This window comes from Typopeltis vanoorti, chromosome 24 (genome assembly GCF_054136105.1).
Source record: "Typopeltis vanoorti isolate ZY-2024b chromosome 24, IOZ_Tvanoo_1.0, whole genome shotgun sequence".
Taxonomy (NCBI): Eukaryota; Metazoa; Arthropoda; class Arachnida; order Uropygi; family Thelyphonidae; genus Typopeltis; species Typopeltis vanoorti.
The window spans coordinates 70215633-70223748 of record NC_143572.1 but is presented as its reverse complement, the minus strand read 5'-3'; the positions used below and the strand labels follow the sequence as shown (position 1 = coordinate 70223748).

At 38.4% G+C, this 8116-nt stretch overlaps 1 pseudogene; it reads left to right on the top strand.

The window, feature by feature from the left end:
• The first annotated feature begins 5275 nt into the window (after window positions 1-5275).
• LOC150093394 (retinol dehydrogenase 14 pseudogene) lies at window positions 5276-6142 on the top strand (annotated as a pseudogene).
• The last annotated feature ends 1974 nt before the right edge of the window (window positions 6143-8116 follow it).

Below are 8116 nucleotides of genomic sequence, written 5' to 3'. Positions count from 1 at the left end.
GAAAATATTAATAATATAGGAGAGGGCGCTGTGTAGGCATACAAACTGTTGCATGGTTGTATCGCTGGTCCAGTTTTTATACTTTAATGTGGTTCAAACTCCTGTTGTTAATTTAAAAGTGTCACAAAGTAACTCTTCTTGTCACGCTGAAGATAGTGATATATAATTCATCGAGTTCAAGTGAAATTCAAGTGAAACCCAAATTTTGAGTTTGCTGAAAATTGAGCAGAGTTCACCGTGGTCACTAACGAGCATAGAACAAAGGACGCCGCCATCTTTACAGTTGTCCAAGGGAATAAAGGTGAGGCATGCAGTGCAGCAAGTGCCTGAAGGAATTATCGTCCGACAGAAGTCATATAACCTGCAAGAAATGCCTTACGAATCTTTACTTTACATGTTCCGGACTTTCAGAAACAACACGGCAACGCAAATCCAATGCCAAGCGAGAGGAATGGAAATGCCTATACTGCAGAGAGGACAAAGAAACGCCGCCACTCACGACGCAATTGATCACGCTGGAGGCAGAAGCGGACGATGAAACTGAACAGACAAATTTCTTTTCGTGTAATCACTTAACATAATTCTATCCTTCCCCCGGTTTCAATACATTTTCGGAACCTTTTTGTCACCTCTGTTGTTATCATTTTGTCTCTTTCAAAATGGACACCCTTGAAACTAAAGCAAAATGAATGCCGAAAGTAGAGAAGAGAAAATGATCTTGGAAACAACCTGATCAATTTGACTTTAACTGCGAATGCTTTCTTACCCGATAGAAAAAAAAACATTGATAAAGAGAGTGGGAGAAGAATTATGTTAAGAAATAGTGAAAATGAAAATAGAGACTTCAAACCATTGGATATTTATTATTTCACTATGTTCCTTTTGAATTAAGACTACGAAGGAGACATTCTTTTCGGAAAGCTCGTCGTATAGTTCGGAAAGCTGTGTAGATATCGAACTCAAAGTCGCTAAATAAATTACTTTACTAAAACTGGAAAAAAATATTCTAGTATACAGTAGACATATCTCATAGTAAGAGTGGGCAGTTCAATCTCCACTGGTAGCCAATCAGAGATAGCTGGCCCAAGGCTATCACTAATTAAGCGGCACGCAGTGAAGAGAGACGGCTCAACAAGTGCCGCATCTTGTGGTCCTTAACCCTAGCACTCGTATTTAACGTCTGAAATAATGTGGGTTCTACGGTCGATTTTCTTGAGTTTACAGGACGAAAACCCCGACTTTCCCGTAGAAAAAAACCCATTTGCCCATTTCAGAGATCGACTAACTCGGGAACCGATCGAAAAAAGTCTTAGAAAAATTTCCTCCAGTCGCCGACTAGACTCGAAATCAAGTCTTTCTTCATGCGGCCAAGCGCCGTGGTGTGCAAACGCCACATCCGCTAAAATTCTACATACGATTATCTGTTCATAGGCATTTATTAAATACAAAAAGCCTTGAGGCATTCTTATTTCTTCTTAGAAATAATAACGGTTATTAAGGAAGGTAATACATCATCATCTACCTGGGTGGCCCGCTAAATGAACATCATTCCATAACAAGAAAAAGAGCGAAATAAGCATCTGTGCTCTCGTCAACTTGAATGGCAAAGAATTTACTATTTCTATCTATTACTGTTGTCTCAACAACATCAGCAGTGCCGGATTAAGGGACAGGCTGACCTGACCACCCGGTGGAGGCGCCATACGTAAGGGGCGCTAAAACTAAGTCTGGCACTAGGGCCTTAGAGCCTGTGCTCTTTCCAAAAATACTGAAAATAATGATTCGCAAATTTCAAATTCAAAAATGACAGTTTACTTCCGGAAAACATCAATTCGCTGTTAGAAACTGGACAATTTTTAAAAGCAAGCAATTTGTAGAATATGATTCCAAATACGTGGGTGGCATTGAGAATTTTGCTGACAATTTCTCTAATGGTAGCAACAGTTGAAAGAAGTTTGAGCAAATTAAAGCTTATCAAAACATATTTGCGATCGACAATGGGGAGCGAGAGATTAAATTCTTTAGCATTGTTAACTATTGAAAATGAAAAAATGAAAAATTTATTTAAAACGATGACAAAGAGAAGAGACGTAGAGAAGACTCGGAAGAACTCGCTCATTGAACATTGCTCACAGGACTGACTGAGGTGCCCGCTTATATATATATATAAATAACAAAACAACAAAGCAAGAGAATGAGGCTTTTCTCGAGGGTAAATAACGAAGGAGACTCGCTCTAGTACATGTTAATAATTAAATCAATGTAAACGAGACCATAATTTACAAATTGCACACAACACAGGATATAATCACGAACGACCTGTATTCTCTGTGGTGTTGAAACATTTCTTTGCGATGTTTATTCACGCTGTCACAATGGCATCGCTCAACAGTTGCTGATTGGTTGTTGACATTGCTGACAAGAAACTACTCGTTCAGATGCTCTATTGGGTTGAAGTCTGGAGGGGAGGAGGGGTTGAGCTTACCACGGAAGTCAAGGAACGTCGCTGTCATATTCCGCGAACCACTTCAACATCCTACGCGCTTTTTTGGCATGGCAATGTCTTGCTGGAAGAACCCATTTGACAATGGGTAAACGGCATCCATGAATGGGTGAACATGATCAATTAAGATTAGCTGCAGCATTTAGACATTTCAACTGATATCAGGGGATTTAATTCGTGCCAAGAAAACATTCACCACACCATTACAGCCCAGCCACCCGCCTGAGCTGTTGTACTTCGCAGGAAGGGTCCGTGACCTCATGCTGTTGCTGCCATATTCTGGTTCTGCCATCAGCCTGATACAGTTACAAACCGGGAACTCATCAGACCATGCGACATTCTTCCGTTCGTCATCTGAGCAGTCAGTCAGCAAAAGCAACATCTTGATGTTCTTAGCTAACAGCAGTGGTACCCAGGATGGACGTCTGCTCCTGTATCGCATCCACAAACGTGGGCGAACACTGCGTTCCAAGGATGTAACCGTCACAATCCTTTCCATTCTAATTCCACTCTGATCTCGTACATCAATGAGCTTTTTTCATCCACAGGACTGCCGTTCGCTTAAAGTTGTCTGGTTATTACACCACTCCCGGTACCCCCCTAAACACTGATGTACATAAAAAGATCAGAAGAGTAGACGTTTGGAGATACCAGCAACAACAGTCATACCACGCTCAAAGTCAATTAAATCATGACTTTTAGTCATTGTGATGCACGAAAGACACACACACACACACACACACACACACACACACACACACACACACACACACACACACACACACACACACACACACACACACACACACACACACACACACACACACACAAACAAACAGAACAGTTGGATGTCGTCTACCTGATTTATATAGCAAACTGCAGCTACATGACTCAGCGTCTTCAGAAAGGGTTTATTTTCTTAAATGGGAGATGTTTATAATAAAGGAGCCACTCACTGTATGTATGAGAATTATTCTTAATTGGAAGATGGAAATTTTTTATTGTAAAACAATAACAACTTTAGCTTTGTCCTTTGCAATCTTAAACAACTCGTATCACAGATTAAAAAAAATGCAACAATAAATGTATTCAACTTTTGAATATGTAATTCGTAAGTGTCCTGAAGGCAATATAATTAGTCTAAAATGATCCTAATATGCCTGTGTAGCTCAGTGGATGTGGCGTTTGCACACCACCGCGCTTGGCCGCACGAAGGAAGACTTGGTTTAGAGTCTAGTCGGCGACTAGAGGAAATTTTTCTAAGCTTTTTTCGACCGGTTCCCGAGTTAGTCGATCTCTGGCACGGGCAAGCAGGTTTTTCCTCCCGGAAACTCGGGTTTTTCGTCCTGTAAACTCAAGAAAATCGACCGTAGAACCCACATTATTTCAGACATAAAAATATATTGTGTTAGGGTTAGGGACCACGAGATGGCGGCACATTTGAGCCTTCTCTCTTCACTGCGTACCGCTTAATTAGTGATAGCCTTGGGCCATCTGTCTCTGATTGGGTACCAGTGGAGATTGAACTGCCCACTCAGTCTCCAAAAGTTAGATAGGGCTAAATGGCCTCGCCTACTCCCGTATATGGGAATAAAAAGGCGTTAGCTGATTTTTTTTTTTTTTAAAATGACCCTAAACATGAAAAAAACAAAAAAAACTGAAACAAATTCAGATGTTGGGAAAGTTGCTTTTTTAATTATTCCAACTTTGAGCTCTTTCCTTCTCCTGTAACTCTAGATTTTAATCTAGCAAAAAAAATAAAAATAAAAATAAATAAATAAAATAAAAATCAGCTCTAAGATCAGACAAAAACGTATAAGTGTTAGCAGTGCTTTTTTTCTGGAAAAAAAGGTGCCGGTACTCACCATAAAGATCTTATTACACAACTTCCACACTATTAACATATCCTCCGATATACCCTCGTCGTCTCGCTTTGTTGGCAAGCTTTGTGCGCTGCACTCTCCTTATGATCGTAAGCCTTTTTTCTTAATGACATTAACTGTTGTTTGCGAGATTCTCCAAAATGACTGATTTTACCATTTGCCCACTCCGCTGAAATTTTCGTTCCCATGTGTTTATCGATGACGACTTCCGACATCATGACACACTTTATAGCCCAACATTTTATTGAACAATGATTGCACTGATTTAACTTAGATTAATTCAAAACTCTCGTGAACACCTGCCTGTTGCAGAGCGAATATAGAACTCATAAACCGATATTGGAAGCAATCGGAAGTGGACACACTTCCTGTTTCTGGTTACGTACCAACCTATGAAAGAGGAAAGGAGAGTACCAACTTATGAGTCATCAAAACTGAAATTCAACTCGTGAACACAGTACCACCTACCGGAATATTTATAATACATTTTGATGTCAATAAATCTCAAATTTTTAAAAACTTAAGAAAAAAGGTACCGGCACTGCGTACTGTCAGAAAAAAAGCACTGAGTGTTAGGATTAAAAAAAAAAAAGTTATTTATTATATCTTACTTCAAACCACATGCGGGTTGCACTGACGTACAAAATAAATAAATGTAATTTCCTTATGAACAGTGTAGAAGTATTCCTTAAAGTATTCCTTGAGGGAAAATGAAACTTTTTTTTCTATTCCTCAAAATCTTTCTGTAAACACAAACCGGTTTCAGCGGTTCTCAACAGCATTTTCACTCCTTTCGTAAATCGTAGACGAAATGACGACTTGGGTTTTGTCTGTTATTTTGCTGTTAGTGTCACTCCGTATTTACATAAAATGGACCACCCGAAAATGCAAAAGCACGCGAGACATGAGTGGAAAGACTGTCTTAATTACAGGTGCAAATTCAGGTATCGGAAAGGAAACAGCGAGAGAACTCGTTCGTAGAAATGCAAGGGTGATTATGGCGTGCAGGAGTGTCATCAAGGCAAAGGAAGCTGTCGAAGATATCGCTCGTTCTACTGGAAAAGACAACATGGTGATTAAACAGCTGGACTTAAGTTCTTTGAAATCGGTTCGAGTGTTTGCCGAAGACATCAACCGAACCGAAGACCGTCTTGATGTCCTGATCCACAATGCTGCAATGATTGCTCCTCCAGGACTGCATTTAACTGAAGAAGGCTTCGAAGTGCAGTTCGTAACCAATTATTTGGGTCCATTTCTACTAGGCAACTTGCTGGTCGATCTACTAAAGAAAAGCTCACCGTCTCGAGTCATATTCTTGTCCTCTGTTGCTCATGGGTGGGCTTCGTTGGACCTCGACAATTTGAACTGCGAAAAGTTCATTCCACTTCCTCTTTCAGTGTACTTCAGCACAAAGCTAGCAGTCCTCCTTCTTACTGGCGAGCTCAGTAGAACGCTGCAAGGCACAGGTGTTACAGTGAATGCAGTATATCCAGGACATTCTAACACTAACATTATGTCCAATTTTCACTGGATTATGAAATATATATTTCCTGTTGTGGGTTATTTATTTTTCAGGAACTGCTCGGAAGGCGCCCAAACGTCTATTTATGTGGCTGTAGAAAAAAATCTAGAAAATGTGTCTGGAGAATATTTTGTAGATTGTCATCGAGTCGGCTTATCTTCAGTGGCAAGAGATTATACGCTAGCACAAAAGCTATGGAATGTATCTGAAAAACTAACGGAAATGACTCAGTAAAAACAGTGACTTTAAGTGATGGATGTTTGATAAAGAATGAGGTTGAAAACCATTATTATGTGTTTGGATATTTAATCTGTCAGATTAGGAATTCTTCATAAATGTTTCCTATATTGATTTAAAATGGATATAAGATTGTTAGTTACTGAATTTATTCTATTTTGTATTAAGTAGTAATTAAAGTAGTAATTTTGTATTAATTAAATTCATAGTTGAATAAATGAGATGTGTTTATGTTGCAGATAACATTTGCGTCTATTTTCGTATGGCAGTAGATTGCGTAAAACTGTACTTGAATTTTGAATACTTGTTTTTCCGAGTATCATCGAGTATCATGTGTAGAAACGCATTTAAGATGCATAAATAAAATGTGAGTGTTGGTGTTTATAAATAGCAAATTATTACGGTTGTTATTATTTTATTATTAGACACCTCCAATATTGACATCTGAAATAGCACATAAAACGAACATTTTATTTCATATTACACAAGCTAACATAAATTATATCAAAATTTGAATACAAGAATAAATAAATAAAGAGTATTGCCTACGTCATCTCCCGATAACGTCTATAACAACACTTACTGGTAAATTTTCGTTGCGACTAGAACTTTTTGTGGCCTTTCTTTCAGTAGGTATCTTGTGCATTGGTGGATGTAAGCTCATCGTCCCCACCGTTTACCGGAAATTGGTTTCTAACTCATCAACTCAGAAAATAGATTACCGAATAATAAACACATACCTTGCACAACAATTCCACTTCGGGATTAAGATAATGACCGCATTTAGTAGATTAAGAGTTAATCCGCCAAAAGTAGATTAAACTTCAGTGAATGGCAGAGCTAAAGACCATATACTCCTATTTATATTCACGATGAAAAAAAATATATATTCGTCCAACACTCCCTACTTTTTAAACTATGGTTCCCAATAAATCAATAGGAATTCTATAAAGTAATCAGTAGTGTATCGTTGTTTGAAGAATATTAAGAAATATGAAAGTGATGGAAGCTATGATCGAGTGATTAGTGCACTCACTCTCCGGCCAACAAGCTGTGGATTCGATTCTGCCATGAGCACGGATGTTTGTGATTATCTTTAAGTGGAAGATGAATTTTATCGCGCAAGCGTGAAATCACCATCGCCGCTTTTAGGAAGCCTAAAATGCCCTGAAAGAGACTCGGATTTGGTGTCCAGAGCAGATTTTTTGGACTATGTAAAATGAATAAAACGTTAACAAATAAATAATAATAATAATGTTAAAAAATCCTTAGCATGCCTTCGATGTTAATGTATTACGTTTATAACCTTTCATGTGAAGAAGACACATAAAACATTTCTTCTTTCCTAGCTAAATGTTCAAAGAAATACGACCAGCACTCAAATTTCTTCATATCAGATCAGGCCAAAGTAGCTCTTTGAACAATCGAGAAAAGTTAATTTTTTGATAGTACTAAGGCCTATCAAATAGCTCCTTCTTTCCCCTTCTAATAAAGTTAATAAATTATTATTATTATTACAAAAATTCGTTATCGCCTTTTATTCCCTATAGGGAGTAAGCAAGGATATTTAGTTCAATGTAATTTTTGGAGCCTGAGAAGCAGTCAAATTCTACCGTTAATCAATAAAAGATAGCTAGCTGAAGACCATCAATAAGTAAATAACATCCAGTGAAGGGACGGCAGACAAGCGCCGCCATCTCCTCTGACTAACCTAACATAGTAGGTTGTTTGTTTAAAACAGTGTGGTTCTACGGTTGATTTCTTCCTTTTTTTTAACGGGATTAAAGCCCTGAAATTCCAGAAGAAAAATCAATCCACTTACCCGTGCCAGAGATCGAATAACTTGTAAACGGTTCGAAGTAATAAGTAGAAAACGTTCCTCTAGTCGGCGACTAGAATTAAACTTAGAACAATCCTTCTTATGGCTACCTATTGCTATGGACGCGAAGCGAATGTGAAAGCAGAATTCTT